The 16,655-nt window shown below is 45.3% G+C and overlaps 2 non-coding genes and 69 pseudogenes across 2 annotated transcripts; all 71 read left to right on the top strand.

Annotated features, from left to right (window-relative positions):
* The first annotated feature begins 40 nt into the window (after positions 1 to 40).
* LOC142154710 (5S ribosomal RNA) lies at positions 41 to 159 on the top strand (annotated as a pseudogene).
* An 84-nt stretch (positions 160 to 243) lies between these two features.
* LOC142153808 (5S ribosomal RNA) lies at positions 244 to 362 on the top strand (annotated as a pseudogene).
* An 82-nt stretch (positions 363 to 444) lies between these two features.
* Positions 445 to 563, top strand: LOC142154638 (5S ribosomal RNA; annotated as a pseudogene).
* Positions 564 to 643: 80 nt separating this feature from the next.
* LOC142154131 (5S ribosomal RNA) lies at positions 644 to 762 on the top strand (annotated as a pseudogene).
* Positions 763 to 1,129: 367 nt separating this feature from the next.
* Positions 1,130 to 1,248, top strand: LOC142154094 (5S ribosomal RNA; annotated as a pseudogene).
* A 79-nt stretch (positions 1,249 to 1,327) lies between these two features.
* On the top strand, positions 1,328 to 1,446 carry LOC142153642 (5S ribosomal RNA; annotated as a pseudogene).
* Positions 1,447 to 1,526: 80 nt separating this feature from the next.
* On the top strand, positions 1,527 to 1,645 carry LOC142155162 (5S ribosomal RNA; annotated as a pseudogene).
* Positions 1,646 to 1,726: 81 nt separating this feature from the next.
* Positions 1,727 to 1,845, top strand: LOC142153858 (5S ribosomal RNA; annotated as a pseudogene).
* Positions 1,846 to 1,924: 79 nt separating this feature from the next.
* On the top strand, positions 1,925 to 2,043 carry LOC142154134 (5S ribosomal RNA; annotated as a pseudogene).
* A 503-nt stretch (positions 2,044 to 2,546) lies between these two features.
* Positions 2,547 to 2,665, top strand: LOC142154273 (5S ribosomal RNA; annotated as a pseudogene).
* An 81-nt stretch (positions 2,666 to 2,746) lies between these two features.
* Positions 2,747 to 2,865, top strand: LOC142153523 (5S ribosomal RNA; annotated as a pseudogene).
* An 81-nt stretch (positions 2,866 to 2,946) lies between these two features.
* Positions 2,947 to 3,066, top strand: LOC142154328 (5S ribosomal RNA; annotated as a pseudogene).
* Positions 3,067 to 3,148: 82 nt separating this feature from the next.
* LOC142154733 (5S ribosomal RNA) lies at positions 3,149 to 3,267 on the top strand (annotated as a pseudogene).
* An 81-nt stretch (positions 3,268 to 3,348) lies between these two features.
* On the top strand, positions 3,349 to 3,467 carry LOC142153881 (5S ribosomal RNA; annotated as a pseudogene).
* Positions 3,468 to 3,548: 81 nt separating this feature from the next.
* Positions 3,549 to 3,667, top strand: LOC142153564 (5S ribosomal RNA; annotated as a pseudogene).
* An 81-nt stretch (positions 3,668 to 3,748) lies between these two features.
* LOC142155244 (5S ribosomal RNA) lies at positions 3,749 to 3,867 on the top strand (annotated as a pseudogene).
* Positions 3,868 to 3,950: 83 nt separating this feature from the next.
* LOC142154516 (5S ribosomal RNA) lies at positions 3,951 to 4,069 on the top strand (annotated as a pseudogene).
* A 245-nt stretch (positions 4,070 to 4,314) lies between these two features.
* LOC142154552 (5S ribosomal RNA) lies at positions 4,315 to 4,433 on the top strand (annotated as a pseudogene).
* An 80-nt stretch (positions 4,434 to 4,513) lies between these two features.
* On the top strand, positions 4,514 to 4,632 carry LOC142153615 (5S ribosomal RNA; annotated as a pseudogene).
* A 79-nt stretch (positions 4,633 to 4,711) lies between these two features.
* LOC142154291 (5S ribosomal RNA) lies at positions 4,712 to 4,830 on the top strand (annotated as a pseudogene).
* A 79-nt stretch (positions 4,831 to 4,909) lies between these two features.
* On the top strand, positions 4,910 to 5,028 carry LOC142154286 (5S ribosomal RNA; annotated as a pseudogene).
* A 79-nt stretch (positions 5,029 to 5,107) lies between these two features.
* On the top strand, positions 5,108 to 5,226 carry LOC142155046 (5S ribosomal RNA; annotated as a pseudogene).
* An 80-nt stretch (positions 5,227 to 5,306) lies between these two features.
* On the top strand, positions 5,307 to 5,425 carry LOC142155893 (5S ribosomal RNA). Its single transcript, XR_012691978.1, has one exon. It is a non-coding gene; the product is annotated as a 5S ribosomal RNA (ribosomal RNA).
* Positions 5,426 to 5,505: 80 nt separating this feature from the next.
* LOC142154793 (5S ribosomal RNA) lies at positions 5,506 to 5,624 on the top strand (annotated as a pseudogene).
* A 79-nt stretch (positions 5,625 to 5,703) lies between these two features.
* Positions 5,704 to 5,822, top strand: LOC142154486 (5S ribosomal RNA; annotated as a pseudogene).
* Positions 5,823 to 5,901: 79 nt separating this feature from the next.
* LOC142154857 (5S ribosomal RNA) lies at positions 5,902 to 6,020 on the top strand (annotated as a pseudogene).
* An 81-nt stretch (positions 6,021 to 6,101) lies between these two features.
* Positions 6,102 to 6,220, top strand: LOC142154157 (5S ribosomal RNA; annotated as a pseudogene).
* Positions 6,221 to 6,302: 82 nt separating this feature from the next.
* On the top strand, positions 6,303 to 6,421 carry LOC142153492 (5S ribosomal RNA; annotated as a pseudogene).
* Positions 6,422 to 6,500: 79 nt separating this feature from the next.
* On the top strand, positions 6,501 to 6,619 carry LOC142154749 (5S ribosomal RNA; annotated as a pseudogene).
* Positions 6,620 to 7,121: 502 nt separating this feature from the next.
* LOC142153978 (5S ribosomal RNA) lies at positions 7,122 to 7,240 on the top strand (annotated as a pseudogene).
* Positions 7,241 to 7,322: 82 nt separating this feature from the next.
* Positions 7,323 to 7,441, top strand: LOC142154612 (5S ribosomal RNA; annotated as a pseudogene).
* An 80-nt stretch (positions 7,442 to 7,521) lies between these two features.
* LOC142153955 (5S ribosomal RNA) lies at positions 7,522 to 7,640 on the top strand. Its single transcript, XR_012691585.1, has one exon. It is a non-coding gene; the product is annotated as a 5S ribosomal RNA (ribosomal RNA).
* An 82-nt stretch (positions 7,641 to 7,722) lies between these two features.
* On the top strand, positions 7,723 to 7,831 carry LOC142154925 (5S ribosomal RNA; annotated as a pseudogene).
* Positions 7,832 to 8,075: 244 nt separating this feature from the next.
* LOC142153680 (5S ribosomal RNA) lies at positions 8,076 to 8,194 on the top strand (annotated as a pseudogene).
* Positions 8,195 to 8,274: 80 nt separating this feature from the next.
* LOC142153510 (5S ribosomal RNA) lies at positions 8,275 to 8,393 on the top strand (annotated as a pseudogene).
* Positions 8,394 to 8,473: 80 nt separating this feature from the next.
* LOC142154911 (5S ribosomal RNA) lies at positions 8,474 to 8,592 on the top strand (annotated as a pseudogene).
* Positions 8,593 to 8,673: 81 nt separating this feature from the next.
* On the top strand, positions 8,674 to 8,792 carry LOC142154541 (5S ribosomal RNA; annotated as a pseudogene).
* An 81-nt stretch (positions 8,793 to 8,873) lies between these two features.
* Positions 8,874 to 8,992, top strand: LOC142155322 (5S ribosomal RNA; annotated as a pseudogene).
* Positions 8,993 to 9,073: 81 nt separating this feature from the next.
* Positions 9,074 to 9,192, top strand: LOC142155538 (5S ribosomal RNA; annotated as a pseudogene).
* An 82-nt stretch (positions 9,193 to 9,274) lies between these two features.
* Positions 9,275 to 9,393, top strand: LOC142153865 (5S ribosomal RNA; annotated as a pseudogene).
* A 246-nt stretch (positions 9,394 to 9,639) lies between these two features.
* Positions 9,640 to 9,758, top strand: LOC142154490 (5S ribosomal RNA; annotated as a pseudogene).
* An 83-nt stretch (positions 9,759 to 9,841) lies between these two features.
* On the top strand, positions 9,842 to 9,960 carry LOC142154300 (5S ribosomal RNA; annotated as a pseudogene).
* A 79-nt stretch (positions 9,961 to 10,039) lies between these two features.
* LOC142154652 (5S ribosomal RNA) lies at positions 10,040 to 10,158 on the top strand (annotated as a pseudogene).
* An 85-nt stretch (positions 10,159 to 10,243) lies between these two features.
* LOC142155366 (5S ribosomal RNA) lies at positions 10,244 to 10,362 on the top strand (annotated as a pseudogene).
* Positions 10,363 to 10,443: 81 nt separating this feature from the next.
* LOC142154600 (5S ribosomal RNA) lies at positions 10,444 to 10,563 on the top strand (annotated as a pseudogene).
* Positions 10,564 to 10,645: 82 nt separating this feature from the next.
* LOC142155219 (5S ribosomal RNA) lies at positions 10,646 to 10,764 on the top strand (annotated as a pseudogene).
* An 81-nt stretch (positions 10,765 to 10,845) lies between these two features.
* LOC142153911 (5S ribosomal RNA) lies at positions 10,846 to 10,964 on the top strand (annotated as a pseudogene).
* Positions 10,965 to 11,046: 82 nt separating this feature from the next.
* LOC142154618 (5S ribosomal RNA) lies at positions 11,047 to 11,165 on the top strand (annotated as a pseudogene).
* An 81-nt stretch (positions 11,166 to 11,246) lies between these two features.
* On the top strand, positions 11,247 to 11,365 carry LOC142154107 (5S ribosomal RNA; annotated as a pseudogene).
* An 81-nt stretch (positions 11,366 to 11,446) lies between these two features.
* LOC142154575 (5S ribosomal RNA) lies at positions 11,447 to 11,565 on the top strand (annotated as a pseudogene).
* Positions 11,566 to 11,646: 81 nt separating this feature from the next.
* Positions 11,647 to 11,765, top strand: LOC142154928 (5S ribosomal RNA; annotated as a pseudogene).
* Positions 11,766 to 11,847: 82 nt separating this feature from the next.
* On the top strand, positions 11,848 to 11,966 carry LOC142153701 (5S ribosomal RNA; annotated as a pseudogene).
* Positions 11,967 to 12,211: 245 nt separating this feature from the next.
* LOC142154981 (5S ribosomal RNA) lies at positions 12,212 to 12,330 on the top strand (annotated as a pseudogene).
* Positions 12,331 to 12,411: 81 nt separating this feature from the next.
* LOC142154624 (5S ribosomal RNA) lies at positions 12,412 to 12,530 on the top strand (annotated as a pseudogene).
* A 79-nt stretch (positions 12,531 to 12,609) lies between these two features.
* LOC142154711 (5S ribosomal RNA) lies at positions 12,610 to 12,728 on the top strand (annotated as a pseudogene).
* Positions 12,729 to 12,813: 85 nt separating this feature from the next.
* LOC142153809 (5S ribosomal RNA) lies at positions 12,814 to 12,932 on the top strand (annotated as a pseudogene).
* Positions 12,933 to 13,013: 81 nt separating this feature from the next.
* Positions 13,014 to 13,132, top strand: LOC142154639 (5S ribosomal RNA; annotated as a pseudogene).
* Positions 13,133 to 13,212: 80 nt separating this feature from the next.
* Positions 13,213 to 13,331, top strand: LOC142154135 (5S ribosomal RNA; annotated as a pseudogene).
* A 367-nt stretch (positions 13,332 to 13,698) lies between these two features.
* On the top strand, positions 13,699 to 13,817 carry LOC142154095 (5S ribosomal RNA; annotated as a pseudogene).
* Positions 13,818 to 13,896: 79 nt separating this feature from the next.
* Positions 13,897 to 14,015, top strand: LOC142153644 (5S ribosomal RNA; annotated as a pseudogene).
* An 80-nt stretch (positions 14,016 to 14,095) lies between these two features.
* On the top strand, positions 14,096 to 14,214 carry LOC142155163 (5S ribosomal RNA; annotated as a pseudogene).
* An 81-nt stretch (positions 14,215 to 14,295) lies between these two features.
* On the top strand, positions 14,296 to 14,414 carry LOC142153859 (5S ribosomal RNA; annotated as a pseudogene).
* Positions 14,415 to 14,493: 79 nt separating this feature from the next.
* LOC142154136 (5S ribosomal RNA) lies at positions 14,494 to 14,612 on the top strand (annotated as a pseudogene).
* Positions 14,613 to 15,115: 503 nt separating this feature from the next.
* Positions 15,116 to 15,234, top strand: LOC142154274 (5S ribosomal RNA; annotated as a pseudogene).
* Positions 15,235 to 15,315: 81 nt separating this feature from the next.
* Positions 15,316 to 15,434, top strand: LOC142153524 (5S ribosomal RNA; annotated as a pseudogene).
* An 81-nt stretch (positions 15,435 to 15,515) lies between these two features.
* LOC142154329 (5S ribosomal RNA) lies at positions 15,516 to 15,635 on the top strand (annotated as a pseudogene).
* Positions 15,636 to 15,717: 82 nt separating this feature from the next.
* On the top strand, positions 15,718 to 15,836 carry LOC142154734 (5S ribosomal RNA; annotated as a pseudogene).
* Positions 15,837 to 15,917: 81 nt separating this feature from the next.
* LOC142153882 (5S ribosomal RNA) lies at positions 15,918 to 16,036 on the top strand (annotated as a pseudogene).
* Positions 16,037 to 16,117: 81 nt separating this feature from the next.
* Positions 16,118 to 16,236, top strand: LOC142153566 (5S ribosomal RNA; annotated as a pseudogene).
* An 81-nt stretch (positions 16,237 to 16,317) lies between these two features.
* On the top strand, positions 16,318 to 16,436 carry LOC142155245 (5S ribosomal RNA; annotated as a pseudogene).
* Positions 16,437 to 16,519: 83 nt separating this feature from the next.
* On the top strand, positions 16,520 to 16,638 carry LOC142154517 (5S ribosomal RNA; annotated as a pseudogene).
* Positions 16,639 to 16,655: the final 17 nt, after the last annotated feature.

Here is a 16,655-nt window from a genome sequence, read left to right on the forward strand (position 1 = left end):
TTTGAGATGTATAAGAGATGTAGGTCATTAAGAAAGCAATACCTACAGCCACACCACCCTGAACAAACACAATCTTGTCTGATCTTGGAAGCTAAGCAGGGCGGGGCCTGGTTAGTTCTTGGATGCGAGACCACCTGGGAATACCAGGTGCTGTAGGCCTTTTTTTTTCTTTCTCTCTTGTTCCGGCTTCCTTCAATGCTGGTTTTCATATGTATAAGAGATGTAGTTCATTAGAAAACCAATACCTACAGCCACACCACCCTGAACAAGCCCATTCTTGTCTGATCTTGGAACCTAAGCAGGGCCGGGCCTGGTTAGTACTTGGATGGGAGACCACCTGGGAATACCAGGTGCTGTAGGCTTTTTTTTTTTTCTCTCTTGTTCCGGCTTCCTTCAATGCTGGTTTTGAGATGTATAAGAGATGTAGGTCATTAGGAAACAAATATCTACAGCCCTTCCACCCTGAACAAGCACAATCTCATCTGATCTTGTAAGCTAAGCAGAGGCAGGCCTGGTTTGTACTTGGATGGGAGACCACCTGGGAATACCAGGTGCTGTAGGCCTTTTTTTTTTCTCTCTTGTTCCGGCTTCCTTCAATGCTGGTTTTGAGATTATAGAAGATGTAGGTCAAAAACAAACAAATAACTACAGTCACACCACCCTGAACAAGCTCAATCTCGTCTGATCTTGGAAGCTAAGAAGGGACGGGCCTGGTTAGTACTTGAATGGGAGACCACCTGGGAATACCAGGTGCTGTAGGCCTTTTTCTTATTCTCTCTTGTTCCGGCTTCCTTCAATGCTGGTTTTGAGATGTATAAGAGATATAGGTCAATAAGAAATCAATACCTACAACCAAACCACCCTGAATACCAGGTGCTGTAGGCCTTTTTTTTTCTCTCTTGTTCTGGCTTCCTTCAATGCTGGTTTTGAGATGTATAAGAGATGTAGGTCAGTAGGAAACCAATATCTACAGCCACACCACCCTGAACAAGCCTAATCTCGTCTGATCTTGGAAGCTAAGCAATTGGGAATACCAGGTGCTGTAGGCCTTTTTTTTTCTCTCTTGTTCCGGCTTCCTTCAATGCTGGTTTTGAGATGTATAAGAGATGTAGGTCAATAGGAAAACAATACCTACAGCCACACCACCCTGAACAAGCCCAATCTCATCTGAACTTTTAAGCTAAGCAGGGCCGGGCCTGGTTAGTACTTGGATGGGAGACCACCTGGGAATACAAGGTGCTGTAGGCCTTTTTTTTCTCTCCTGTTCTGGCTTCTTTTAATGCTGGTTTTCAGATGTATAAGAGATGTAGGTCATTAGGAAACCAATACCTACAGCCACACCACCCTGAAAAAGCCCAAGCTCATCTGATCTTGGAAGCTAAGCAGGGCCAGACCTGGTTAGTACTTGGATGGGAGACCACCTGGGAATACCAGGTGCTGTAGGCTTTTTTTTTTCTCTCTTGTTCCGGCTTCCTTCAATGCTGGTTTTGAGATGTATAAGAGATGTAGGTCAGTAGAAAACCAACACCTACAGCCACACCACCCTGAACAAGCCTAATATCGTCTGATCTTGGAAGCTAAGCAGCGTCGGACCTGGTTAGTACTTGGATGGCAGACCACCTGGGTATACCAGGTGCTGTAGGCTTTTTTTTTTTTTCTCTTGTTCCGGCTTCCTTCAATGCTGGTTTTGAGATGTATAAGAGATGTAGGTCATTAGGAAACAAATATCTACAGCCCTTCCACCCTGAACAAGCACAATCTCATCTGATCTTGTAAGCTAAGCAGAGGCGGGCCTGGTTAGTACTTGGATGGGAGACCACCTGGGAATACCAGGTGCTGTAGGCCTTTTTTTTTCTCTCTTGTTCCGGCTTCCTTCAATGCTGGTTTTGAGATTATAGAAGATGTAGGTCAAAAAGAAACAAATAACTACAGTCACACCACCCTGAACAAGCTCAATCTCGTCTGATCTTGGAAGCTAAGAAGGGACGGGCCTGGTTAGTACTTGAATGGGAGACCACCTGGGAATACCAGGTGCTGTAGGCCTTTTTTTTTTCTCTCTTGTTCTGGCTTCCTTCAATGCTGGTTTTGAGATGTATAAGAGATGTAGGTCAATAAGAAATCAATACCTACAGCCAAACCACCATGGGAGACCACCTGGGAATAGCAGGTGCTGTAGGCCTTTTTCTTATTCTCTCTTGTTCCGGCTTCCTTCAATGCTGGTTTTGAGATGTATAAGAGATATAGGTCAATAAGAAATCAATACCTACAACCAAACCACCCTGAATACCAGGTGCTGTAGGCCTTTTTTTTTCTCTCTTGTTCTGGCTTCCTTCAATGCTGGTTTTGAGATGTATAAGATATGTAGGTCAGTAGGAAACCAATATCTACAGCCACACCACCCTAAACAAGCCTAATCTCATCTGATCTTGGAAGCTAAGCAATTGGGAATACCAGGTGCTGTAGGCATTTTTTTTTCTCTCTTGTTCCGGCTTCCTTCAATGCTGGTTTTGAGATGTATAAGAGATGTAGGTCATTAAGAGGGCCATACCTACAACCACACCACCCTGAACAAGCCCAATTTCAGCTGATCTTGGTAGCTAAGCAGGGCTGGGCCTGGTTAGTACTTGGATGGAAGACCACCTGGGAATACCAGGTGCTGTAGGACTTTTTTTTTTCTCTCTTATTCCAGCTTACTTCAATGCTGGTTTTGAGATGTATAAGAGATGTAGGTCATTAGAAAACCAATACCTACAGCCACACCACCCTGAACAAGCCCAATCTCATCTGATCTTGGAAGCTAAGCAGCGCCAGGCCTGGTTAGTACTTGGATGGGAGACCACCTGGGAATACCAGGTGCTGTAGGCTTTTTTTTTTTCTCTTTTGTTCCGGCTTCCTTCAATGCTGGTTTTGAGATGTATAAGAGATGTAGGTCAATAGGAAACCAATACCTACAGCCACACCACCCTGAAAAAAACTCAATCTTGTCTGATCTTGGAAGCTAAGCAGGGCCGGTCCTGGTTAGTACTTGGATGGGAGACCACCTCGGAATACCAGGTGCTGTAGGCCATTTTTTTTTTCTCTCTTGTTCCGGCTTCGTTCAATGCTGGTTTTGAGATGTATAAGAGATGTAGGTCAATAGGAAAACAATACCTACAGCCACACCACCCTGAACAAGCCCAATCTCGTCTGATCTTGGAAGCTAAGCCGGGCCGGACCTGGATAGTACTTGGATGGGAGACCACGTGGGAATACAAGGGGCTGTAGGCTGTTTTTTTTTCTCTCTTGTTCCGGCTTCCTTCAATGCTGGTTTTCAGATGTATAAGAGATGTAGGTCATTAGGACACCAATACCTACAGCCAAACCACCCTGAAAAAGCCCAATCTCATCTGGTCTTGGAAGCTAAACAGGGCCGGACCTGTTTAGTACTTGGATGGGAGACCACCTGGGAATACAAGGTGCTGTAGGCCTTTTTTTTTTGTCTCTTGTTCCGGCTTCCTTCAATGCTGGTTTTCATATGTATAAGAGATGTAGGTCATTAGGAAACCAATACCTACAGCCACACCACACTGAAAAAGCCCAATCTCGTCTGATCTTGGAAGCTAAGCAGGGCCGGACCAGATTAGTACTTGGATGGGACACCACCTGGGAATACCAGGTGCTGTAGGGCTTTTCTTTTTCTCTCTCGTTCCGGCTTCCTTCAATGCTGGTTTTGAGATGTATAAGAGATGTAGGTCAATAGAAAATCAATACCTACAGCCACACCAGCCTGAACAAGCCCGATCTCATCTGACCTTGGAAGGTAAGCAGGGCCAGGCCTTGTTAGTACTTGGATGGGAGACCACCTGGGAATACCAGATGTTGTAGGCCTTTTTTTTTTTATCTCTCTTGTCCGGCTTCCTTCAATGCTGGTTTTGAGATGTATAAGAGATGTAGGTTATTAGGAAACCAATACCTACAGCCACACCACCCTGAACAAGCCCAATCTTGTCTGATCTTGGAATCTAAGAAGGGTCAGGCATGGTTAGTACTTGAATGGGAGACCACCTGGGAATACCAGGTGCTGTAGGCCTTTTTTTTTTCTCTCTTGTTCTGGCTTCCTTCAATGCTGGTTTTGAGATGTATAAGAGATGTAGGTCAGTAGAAAACCAATACCTACAGCCACACCACCCTGAACAAGCCTAATCTCGTCTGATCTTGGAAGCTAAGCAATTAGGAATACCAGGTGCTGAAGGCCTTTTTTTTTCTCTCTTATTCTGGCTTCCTTCAATGCTGGTTTTGAGATGTATAAGTGATGTAGGTCAGTAGGAAACCAATACCTACAGCCACACCACCCTGAACAAGCCTAATCTCAGCTGATCTTGGAAGCTAAACAGGGCCGGACCTGGTTAGTACTTGGATGGCAGACTACCTGGGAATACCAGGTGCTGTAGGCCTTTTTTTTTTTCTCTTGTTCCGGCTTCCTTCAATGCTGGTTTTGAGATGTATAAGAGATGTAGGTCATTTGGAATCCAATATCTACAGCCACTCCACCCTGAACAAGCACAATCTCATCTGATCTTGGACGCTAAGCAGGGCTGGGCCTGGTTAGTACTTGGATGGGAGACCACCTGGGAATACCAGGTGCTGTAGGCCTTTTTTTTCTCTCTTGTTCCGGCTTCCTTCAATGCTGGTTTTCAGATGTATAAGAGATGTAGGTCATTAGGAAAGCAATACCTACAGCCACACCACCCTGAACAAACACAATCTCGTCTGATCTTGGAAGCTAAGCAGGGCGGGGCCTGGTTAGTTCTTGGATGCGAGACCACCTGGGAATACCAGGTGCTGTAGGCCTTTTCTTTCTCTCTTGTTCCGGCTTCCTTCAATGCTGGTTTCGAGATGTATAAGAGATGTAGTTCATTAGAAAACCAATACCTACAGCCACACCACCCTGAACAAGCCCATTCTTGTCTGATCTTGGAACCTAAGCAGGGCCAGGCCTGGTTAGTACTTGGATGGGAGACCACCTGGGAATACCAGGTGCTGTAGGCCTTTTTTTTCTCTCTTGTTCCGGCTTCCTTCAATGCTGGTTTTGAGATGTATAAGAGATGTAGGTCAATAGGAAAACAATACCTACAGCCACACCACCCTGAACAAGCCCAATCTCGTCTGAACGTTTAAGCTAAGCTGGGCCGGGCCTGGTTAGTACTTGGATGGGAGACCACCTGGGAATACAAGGTGCTGTAGGCCTTTTTTTTTCTCTCCTGTTCTGGCTTCTTTTAATGCTGGTTTTCAGATGTATAAGAGATGTAGGTCATTAGGAAACCAATACCTACAGCCACACCACCCTGAAAAAGCCCAATCTCATCTGATCTTGGAAGCTAAGCAGGGCCAGACCTGGTTAGTACTTGGATGGGAGACCACCTGGGAATACCAGGTGCTGTAGGCTTTTTTTTTTCTCTCTTGTTCCGGCTTCCTTCAATGCTGGTTTTGAGATGTACAAGAGATGTAGGTCAGTAGGAAACCAACACCTACAGCCACACCACCCTGAACAAGCCTACTCTCGTCTGAACTTTGAAGCTAAGCAGGGCCGGACCTGGTTAGTACTTGGATGGCAGACCACCTGGGTATACCAGGTGCTGTAGGCTTTTTTTTTTTTCTCTTGTTCCGTTTCCTTCAATGCTGGTTTTGAGATGTATAAGAGATGTAGGTCATTAAGAAACAAATATCTACAGCCCCTCCACCCTGAACAAGCACAATCTCATCTGATCTTGTAAGCTAAGCAGAGGCGGGCCTGGTTAGTACTTGGATGGGAGACCACCTGGGAATAACAGGTGCTGTAGGCCTTTTTTTTTCTCTCTTGTTCCGGCTTCCTTCAATGCTGGTTTTGAGATTATAGAAGATGTAGGTCAAAAAGTAACAAATAACTACAGTCACACCACCCTGAACAAGCTCAATCTCATCTGATCTTGGAAGCTAAGAAGGGCCAGGCCTGGTTAGTACTTGAATGGGAGACCACCTCAGAATACCAGGTGCTGTAGGCCTTTTTTTTTTCTCTCTTGTTCCAGCTTCCTTCAATGCTGGTTTTGAGATGTATAAGAGATGTAGGTCAATTGGAAACCAATACCTACAGCCACACCACCCTGAAAAAGCCCAATCTCGTCTGATCTTGGAAGCTAAGCAGGACCGGGTCTGCTTAGTACTTGGATGGGAGACCACCTCGGAATACCAGGTGCTGTAGGCCTTTTTTTTTTTCTCTCTTGTTCCGGGTTCGTTCAATGCTGGTTTTAAGATGTATAAGAGATGTAGGTCAATAGGAAAACAATACCTACAGCCACACCACCCTGAACAAGCCCAATCTCGTCTGATCTTGGAAGCTAAGCAGAGGCGGGCCTGGTTAGTACTTGGATGGGAGACCACCTGGGAATAACAGGTGCTGTAGGCCTTTTTTTTTCTCTCTTGTTCCGGCTTCCTTCAATGCTGGTTTTGAGATTATAGAAGATGTAGGTCAAAAAGAAACAAAGAACTACAGTCACACCACCCTGAACAAGCTCAATCTCATCTGATCTTGGAAGCTAAGAAGGGCCAGGCCTGGTTAGTACTTGAATGGGAGACCACCTCGGAATACCAGGTGCTGTAGGCCTTTTTTTTTTCTCTCTTGTTCTGGCTTCCTTCAATGCTGGTTTTGAGATGTATAAGAGATGTAGATCAATAAGAAATCAATACCTACAGCCAAACCACCATGGGAGACCACCTGGGAATACCAGGTGCTGTAGGACTTTTTCTTTTTCTCTCTTGTTCCGGCTTCCTTCAATGCTGGTTTTGAGATGTATAAGAGATGTAGGTCAATAAGAAATCAATACCTACAGCCAAATCACCCTGAATACCAGGTGCTGTAGGCCTTTTTTTTCTCTCTTGTTCTGGCTTCCTTCAATGCTGGTTTTGAGATGTATAAGAGATGTAGGTCAGTAGGAAACCAATATCTACAGCCACACCACCCTGAACAAGTCTAATCTCATCAGATCTTGGAAGCTAAGCAATTGGGAATACCAGGTGCTGTAGGCCTTTTTTTTTCTCTCTTGTTCCGGCTTCCTTCAATGCTGGTTTTGAGATGTATAAGAGAAGTAGGTCATTAAGAAAGCAATACCTACAGCCACACCACCCTGAACAAGGCCAATTTCAGCTGATCTTGGTAGCTAAGCAGGGCTGGGCCTGGTTAGTACTTGGATGGGAGACCACCTGGGAATACCAGGTGCTGTAGGCCATTATTTTTTTCTCTCTTGTTCCAGCTTCCTTCAATGCTGGTTTTGAGATGTATAAGAGATGTAGGTCATTAGGAAACCTATAACTACAGCCACACCACCCTGAAAAAGTCCAATCTCATCTGATCTTGGAAGCTAAGCAGGGTCAGGCCTGGTTAGTACTTGGATGGGAGACCACCTGGAAATACCGGGTGCTGTTGGCGTTTTTTTTTCTCTTTTGTTCCGGCTTCCTTCAATGCTGGTTTTGAGATGTATAAGAGATGTAGGTCAATTGGAAACCAATACCTACAGCCACACCACCCTGAAAAAGCCCAATCTCGTCTGATCTTGGAAGCTAAGCAGGGCCGGGCCTGGTTAGTACTTGGATGGGAGACCACCTCGGAATACCAGGTGCTGTAGGCCTTTTTTTTTTTCTCTCTTGTTCCGGGTTCGTTCAATGCTGGTTTTGAGATGTATAAGAGATGTAGGTCAATAGGAAAACAATACCTACAGCCACACCACCCTGAAAAAGTCCGATCTTGGAAGCTAAGCAGGGCTGGACCTGGTTAGTACTTGGATGGGAGACCACCTGGGAATACCAGGTGCTGTAGGCCTTTTTTTTTCTCTCTTGTTCTGGCTTCCTTCAATGCTGGTTTTGAGATGTATAAGAGATGTAGGTCAGTAGGAAACCAATATCTACAGCCACACCACCCTGAACAAGTCTAATCTCGTCTGATCTTGGAAGCTAAGCAATTGGGAATACCAGGTGCTGTAGGCCTTTTTTTTTCTCTCTTGTTCCGGCTTCCTTCAATGCTAGTTTTGAGATGTATAAGAGATGTAGGTCATTAGGAAACCAATACCTACAGCCGCACCACCCTGAACAAGCCAAATCTCATCTGATCTTGAAAGCTAAGCAGGGCCGGGCCTGGTTAGTACTTGGATGGGAGACCCCCTGGGAATACCAGGTGCTGTAGGCCTTTTTTTTTCTCTTTTGTTCCGGCTTCCTTCAATGCTGGTTTTGAGATGTATAAAAGATGTAGGTCAATAGGAAACTAATACCTACAGCCACACCACCCTGAAAAAGCCCAATTTCAGCTGATCTTGGTAGCTAAACAGGGCTGGGCCTGGTTAGTACTTGGATGGGAGACCACCTGGGAATCCCAGGTGCTGTAGGCCTTTTTTTTTCTCTTTTGTTCCGGCTTCCTTCAATGCTGGTTTTCAGATGTATAAGAGATGTAGGTCATTAGGAAACCAATACCTACAGCCACACCACCCTGAAAAAGTCCAATCTTGTCTGATCTTGGAAGCTAAGCAGGGCCAGACCTGGTTAGTACTTGGTTGGGAGACCACCTGGGAATACAAGGTGCTGTAGGCCTTATTTTTTTCTCTCTTGTTCCGGCTTCTTTCAATGCTGGTTTTGAGATGTATAAGAGATGTAGGTCAATAAGAAAACTATACCTACAGCCACACCACCCTGAACAAGCCCAATCTCATCTGATCTTGGAAGCTAAGCAGGGCCGCACCTGGTTAGTACTTGGATGGGAGACCACCTGGGAATAGAAGGTGCTGTAGGCCTTTTTTTTTTCTCTCTTGTTCCGGCTTCCTTCGATGCTGGTTTTCAGATGTATAAGAGATGTAGGTCATTAGGAAACCAATACCTACAGCTATAACACCCTGAAAAAGTCCAATCTTGTCTGATCTTGGAAGCTAAGCAGGGCCGGACCTGGTTAATACTTGGATGGGACACCACCTGGCAATACCAGGTGCTGTAGGCCTTTTCTTTTTCTCTCTTGTTCCGGCTTCCTTCAATGCTGGTTTTGAGATGTATAAGAGATGTAGGTCAATAGGGAATCAATACCTACAGCCACACCACCCTGAACAAGCCTAATCTCGGCTGATCTAGGAAGCTAAGCAGCGCCAGGCCTGATTAGTACTTGGATGGCAGACTACCTGGGAATACCAGGTGCTGTAGGCTTTTTTTTTTTTTTCTCTTGTTCCGGCTTCCTTCAATGCTGGTTTTGAGATGTATAAGAGATGCAGGTCATTTGGAATTCCATATCTACAGCCACTCCACCCTGAACAAGCACAATCTCATCAGATCTTGGAAGCTAAGCAGGGCTGGGCCTGGTTAGTAATTGGATGGGAGACCACCTGGGAATACCAGGTGCTGTAGGCCTTTTTTTTTTTCTCTCTTGTTCTGGCTTCCTTCAATGCTGGTTTTGAGATGTATAAGAGATGTAGGTCAGTAGGAAACCAATATCTACAGCCACACCACCCTGAACAAGCCTAATCTCGTCTGATCTTGGAAGCTAAGCAATTGGGAATACCAGGTGCTGTAGGCCTTTTTTTTTCTCTCTTGTTCTGGCTTCCTTCAATGCTGGTTTTGAGATGTATGAGAAAAGTAGGTCAGTAGGAAGCCATCACCTACAGCCACACCACCCTGAACAAGCCTAATCTCGTCTGGTCTTGGAAGCTAAGCAGGGCCGGACCTGGTTAGTACTTGGATGGCAGACCACCTGGGTATACCAGGTGCTGTAGGCTTTTTTTTTTTTTTTCTCTTTTTCCGGCTTCCTTCAATGCTGGTTTTGAGATGTATAAGAGATGTAGGTCATTAGGAAACAAATATCTATAGCCACTCCACCCTGAACAAGCACAATCTTGTCTGATCTTGTAAGCTAAGCAGGGCCGGGCCTGGTTAGTACTTGGATGGGAGACCACCTTGGAATACCAGGTGCTGTAGGCCTTTTGTTTTCTCTCTTGTTCCGGCTTCCTTCAATGCTGGTTTTGAGATTATAGGAGATGTAGGTCAAAAAGAAACAAATACCTATAGTCACACCACCCTGAACAAGCTCAATCTCATCTGATCTTGGAAACTAAGCATAGCCAGGCCTGGTTAGTACTTGGGTGGGAGACCACCTGGGAATACCAGGTGCTGTAGGCTTTTTTTTTTTTTTCCTCTCTTGTTCTGGCTTCCTTCAATGCTGGTTTTCAGATGTATAAGAGATGTAAGTCATTAGGAAAACAACACCTACAGCCACACCACTCTATACAAGCCCAATCTCGTCTGATCTTGGAAGCTAAGCAGTGCCGGACCTAGTTAGTACTTTGAAGGGAGACCACCTGAGAATACCAGGTTCCGTAGGCCTTTTTTTTTTCTCTCTTGTTCCGGCTTCATTCAATGCTGGTTTTGAGATGTATAAGAGATGTAGGTCAATAGGAAACCAATACCTACAGCCACACCACCCTGAAAAAAACTCAGTCTTGTCTGATCTTGGAAGCTAAGCAGGGCCGGTCCTGGTTAGTACTTGGATGGGAGACCACCTCGGAATACCAGGTGCTGTAGGCCATTTTTTTTTTCTCTCTTGTGCCGGCTTCGTTCAATGCTGGTTTTGAGATGTATAAGAGATGTAGGTCAATAGGAAAACAATACCTACAGCCACACCACCCTGAACAAGCCCAATCTCGTCTGATCTTGTAAGCTAAGCCGGGCCGGACCTGGTTAGTAGTTGGATGGGAGACCACCTGGGAATACAAGGGGCTGTAGGCCTTTTTTTTTTCTCTCTTGTTCCGGCTTCCTTCAATGCTGGTTTTCAGATGTATAAGAGATGTAGGTCATTAGGACACCAATACCTACAGCCACACCACCCTGAAAAAGCCCAATCTCGTCTGATCTTGGAAGCTAAACAGGGCCGGACCTGGTTAGTACTTGGATGGGACACCACCTGGGAATACAAGGTGCTGTAGGCCTTTTTTTTTTTCTCTCTTGTTCCGGCTTCCTTCAATGCTGGTTTTGAGATGTATAAGAGATGTAGGTCAATAGGAAAACAATACCTACAGCCACACCACCCTGAACAAGCCCAATCTCGTCTGATCTTGGAAGCTAAGCCGGGCCGGACCTGGTTAGTACTTGGATGGGAGACCACTTGGGAATACAAGGGGCTGTAGGCCTTTTTTTTTTCTCTCTTGTTCCGGCTTCCTTCAATGCTGGTTTTCAGATGTATAAGAGATGTAGGTCATTAGGACACCAATACCTACAGCCACACCACCCTGAAAAAGCCCAATCTCGTCTGATCTTGGAATCTAAACAAGGCCGGACCTGGTTAGTACTTGGATGGGACACCACCTGGGAATACAAGGTGCTGTAGGCCTTTTTTTTTACTCTCTTGTTCCGGCTTCCTTCAATGCTGGTTTTCATATGTATAAGAGATGTAGGTCATTAAGAAACCAATACCTACAGCCACACCACCATGAAAAACCCCAATCTTGTCTGATCTTGGAAGCTAAGCAGGGCCAGACCTGGTTAGTACTTGGATGGGACACCACCTGGGAATACCAGGTGCTGTAGGCCTTTTCTTTTTCTCTCTCGTTCCGGCTTCCTTCAATGCTGGTTTTGAGATGTATAAGAGATGTAGGTCAATAGGAAATCAATACCTACAGCCACACCACCCTGAACAAGCCCGATCTCGTCTGATCTTGGAAGGTAAGCAGGGCCAGGCCTTGTTAGTACTTGGATGGGAGACCACCTGGGAATACCAGATGTTGTAGGCCTTTTTTTTTTATCTCTCTTGTCCGGCTTCCTTCAATGCTGGTTTTGAGATGTATAAGAGATGTAGGTTATTAGGAAACCAATACCTACAGCCACACCACCCTGAACAAGCCCAATCTCGTCTGATCTTGGCATCTAAGCAGGGTCAGGCATGGTTAGTACTTGAATGGGAGACCACCTGGGAATACCAGGTGCTGTAGGCCTTTTTTTTTTCTCTCTTGTTCTGGCTTCCTTCAATGCTGGTTTTGAGATGTATAAGAGATGTAGGTCAGTAGGAAACCAATACCTACAGCCACACCACCCTGAACAAGCCTAATCTCGTCTGATCTTGGAAGCTAAGCAATTAGGAATACCAGGTGCTGAAGGCCTTTTTTTTTCTCTCTTGTTCTGGCTTCCTTCATTGCTGGTTTTGAGATGTATAAGTGATGTAGGTCAGTAGGAAACCAATACCTACAGCCACACCACCCTGAACAAGCCTAATCTCAGCTGATCTTGGAAGCTAAACAGGGCCAGACCTGGTTAGTACTTGGATGGCAGACTACCTGGGAATACCAGGTGCTGTAGGCCTTTTTTTTTTTTCTCTTGTTCCGGCTTCCTTCAATGCTGGTTTTGAGATGTATAAGAGATGTAGGTCATTTGGAATCCAATATCTACAGCCACTCCACCCTGAACAAGCACAATCTCATCTGATCTTGGATGCTAAGCAGGGCTGGGCCTGGTTAGTACTTGGATGGTAGACCACCTGGGAATACGAGGTGCTGTAGGCCTTTTTTTTCTCTCTTGTTCCGGCTTCCTTCAATGCTGGTTTTGAGATGTATAAGAGATGTAGGTCATTAAGAAAGCAATACCTACAGCCACACCACCCTGAACAAACACAATCTTGTCTGATCTTGGAAGCTAAGCAGGGCGGGGCCTGGTTAGTTCTTGGATGCGAGACCACCTGGGAATACCAGGTGCTGTAGGCCTTTTTTTTTTCTTTCTCTCTTGTTCCGGCTTCCTTCAATGCTGGTTTTCATATGTATAAGAGATGTAGTTCATTAGAAAACCAATACCTACAGCCACACCACCCTGAACAAGCCCATTCTTGTCTGATCTTGGAACCTAAGCAGGGCCGGGCCTGGTTAGTACTTGGATGGGAGACCACCTGGGAATACCAGGTGCTGTAGGCTTTTTTTTTTTTTCTCTTGTTCCGGCTTCCTTCAATGCTGGTTTTGAGATGTATAAGAGATGTAGGTCATTAGGAAACAAATATCTACAGCCCTTCCACCCTGAACAAGCACAATCTCATCTGATCTTGTAAGCTAAGCAGAGGCAGGCCTGGTTTGTACTTGGATGGGAGACCACCTGGGAATACCAGGTGCTGTAGGCCTTTTTTTTTTCTCTCTTGTTCCGGCTTCCTTCAATGCTGGTTTTGAGATTATAGAAGATGTAGGTCAAAAACAAACAAATAACTACAGTCACACCACCCTGAACAAGCTCAATCTCGTCTGATCTTGGAAGCTAAGAAGGGACGGGCCTGGTTAGTACTTGAATGGGAGACCACCTGGGAATACCAGGTGCTGTAGGCCTTTTTCTTATTCTCTCTTGTTCCGGCTTCCTTCAATGCTGGTTTTGAGATGTATAAGAGATATAGGTCAATAAGAAATCAATACCTACAACCAAACCACCCTGAATACCAGGTGCTGTAGGCCTTTTTTTTTCTCTCTTGTTCTGGCTTCCTTCAATGCTGGTTTTGAGATGTATAAGAGATGTAGGTCAGTAGGAAACCAATATCTACAGCCACACCACCCTGAACAAGCCTAATCTCGTCTGATCTTGGAAGCTAAGCAATTGGGAATACCAGGTGCTGTAGGCCTTTTTTTTTCTCTCTTGTTCCGGCTTCCTTCAATGCTGGTTTTGAGATGTATAAGAGATGTAGGTCAATAGGAAAACAATACCTACAGCCACACCACCCTGAACAAGCCCAATCTCATCTGAACTTTTAAGCTAAGCAGGGCCGGGCCTGGTTAGTACTTGGATGGGAGACCACCTGGGAATACAAGGTGCTGTAGGCCTTTTTTTTCTCTCCTGTTCTGGCTTCTTTTAATGCTGGTTTTCAGATGTATAAGAGATGTAGGTCATTAGGAAACCAATACCTACAGCCACACCACCCTGAAAAAGCCCAAGCTCATCTGATCTTGGAAGCTAAGCAGGGCCAGACCTGGTTAGTACTTGGATGGGAGACCACCTGGGAATACCAGGTGCTGTAGGCTTTTTTTTTTCTCTCTTGTTCCGGCTTCCTTCAATGCTGGTTTTGAGATGTATAAGAGATGTAGGTCAGTAGAAAACCAACACCTACAGCCACACCACCCTGAACAAGCCTAATATCGTCTGATCTTGGAAGCTAAGCAGCGTCGGACCTGGTTAGTACTTGGATGGCAGACCACCTGGGTATACCAGGTGCTGTAGGCTTTTTTTTTTTTTCTCTTGTTCCGGCTTCCTTCAATGCTGGTTTTGAGATGTATAAGAGATGTAGGTCATTAGGAAACAAATATCTACAGCCCTTCCACCCTGAACAAGCACAATCTCATCTGATCTTGTAAGCTAAGCAGAGGCGGGCCTGGTTAGTACTTGGATGGGAGACCACCTGGGAATACCAGGTGCTGTAGGCCTTTTTTTTTCTCTCTTGTTCCGGCTTCCTTCAATGCTGGTTTTGAGATTATAGAAGATGTAGGTCAAAAAGAAACAAATAACTACAGTCACACCACCCTGAACAAGCTCAATCTCGTCTGATCTTGGAAGCTAAGAAGGGACGGGCCTGGTTAGTACTTGAATGGGAGACCACCTGGGAATACCAGGTGCTGTAGGCCTTTTTTTTTTCTCTCTTGTTCTGGCTTCCTTCAATGCTGGTTTTGAGATGTATAAGAGATGTAGGTCAATAAGAAATCAATACCTACAGCCAAACCACCATGGGAGACCACCTGGGAATAGCAGGTGCTGTAGGCCTTTTTCTTATTCTCTCTTGTTCCGGCTTCCTTCAATGCTGGTTTTGAGATGTATAAGAGATATAGGTCAATAAGAAATCAATACCTACAACCAAACCACCCTGAATACCAGGTGCTGTAGGCCTTTTTTTTTCTCTCTTGTTCTGGCTTCCTTCAATGCTGGTTTTGAGATGTATAAGATATGTAGGTCAGTAGGAAACCAATATCTACAGCCACACCACCCTAAACAAGCCTAATCTCATCTGATCTTGGAAGCTAAGCAATTGGGAATACCAGGTGCTGTAGGCATTTTTTTTTCTCTCTTGTTCCGGCTTCCTTCAATGCTGGTTTTGAGATGTATAAGAGATGTAGGTCATTAAGAGGGCCATACCTACAACCACACCACCCTGAACAAGCCCAATTTCAGCTGATCTTGGTAGCTAAGCAGGGCTGGGCCTGGTTAGTACTTGGATGGAAGACCACCTGGGAATACCAGGTGCTGTAGGACTTTTTTTTTTCTCTCTTATTCCAGCTTACTTCAATGCTGGTTTTGAGATGTATAAGAGATGTAGGTCATTAGAAAACCAATACCTACAGCCACACCACCCTGAACAAGCCCAATCTCATCTGATCTTGGAAGCTAAGCAGCGCCAGGCCTGGTTAGTACTTGGATGGGAGACCACCTGGGAATACCAGGTGCTGTAGGCTTTTTTTTTTTCTCTTTTGTTCCGGCTTCCTTCAATGCTGGTTTTGAGATGTATAAGAGATGTAGGTCAATAGGAAACCAATACCTACAGCCACACCACCCTGAAAAAAACTCAATCTTGTCTGATCTTGGAAGCTAAGCAGGGCCGGTCCTGGTTAGTACTTGGATGGGAGACCACCTCGGAATACCAGGTGCTGTAGGCCATTTTTTTTTTCTCTCTTGTTCCGGCTTCGTTCAATGCTGGTTTTGAGATGTATAAGAGATGTAGGTCAATAGGAAAACAATACCTACAGCCACACCACCCTGAACAAGCCCAATCTCGTCTGATCTTGGAAGCTAAGCCGGGCCGGACCTGGATAGTACTTGGATGGGAGACCACGTGGGAATACAAGGGGCTGTAGGCTGTTTTTTTTTCTCTCTTGTTCCGGCTTCCTTCAATGCTGGTTTTCAGATGTATAAGAGATGTAGGTCATTAGGACACCAATACCTACAGCCAAACCACCCTGAAAAAGCCCAATCTCATCTGGTCTTGGAAGCTAAACAGGGCCGGACCTGTTTAGTACTTGGATGGGAGACCACCTGGGAATACAAGGTGCTGTAGGCCTTTTTTTTTTGTCTCTTGTTCCGGCTTCCTTCAATGCTGGTTTTCATATGTATAAGAGATGTAGGTCATTAGGAAACCAATACCTACAGCCACACCACACTGAAAAAGCCCAATCTCGTCTGATCTTGGAAGCTAAGCAGGGCCGGACCAGATTAGTACTTGGATGGGACACCACCTGGGAATACCAGGTGCTGTAGGGCTTTTCTTTTTCTCTCTCGTTCCGGCTTCCTTCAATGCTGGTTTTGAGATGTATAAGAGATGTAGGTCAATAGAAAATCAATACCTACAGCCACACCAGCCTGAACAAGCCCGATCTCATCTGACCTTGGAAGGTAAGCAGGGCCAGGCCTTGTTAGTACTTGGATGGGAGACCACCTGGGAATACCAGATGTTGTAGGCCTTTTTTTTTTTATCTCTCTTGTCCGGCTTCCTTCAATGCTGGTTTTGAGATGTATAAGAGATGTAGGTTATTAGGAAACCAATACCTACAGCCACACCACCCTGAACAAGCCCAATCTTGTCTGATCTTGGAATCTAAGAAGGGTCAGGCATGGTTAGTACTTGAATGGGAGACCACCTGGGAATACCAGGTGCTGTAGGCCTTTTTTTTTTCTCTCTT

This window comes from Mixophyes fleayi, chromosome 4 (genome assembly GCF_038048845.1).
Source record: "Mixophyes fleayi isolate aMixFle1 chromosome 4, aMixFle1.hap1, whole genome shotgun sequence".
Classification (NCBI taxonomy): Eukaryota; Metazoa; Chordata; class Amphibia; order Anura; family Limnodynastidae; genus Mixophyes; species Mixophyes fleayi.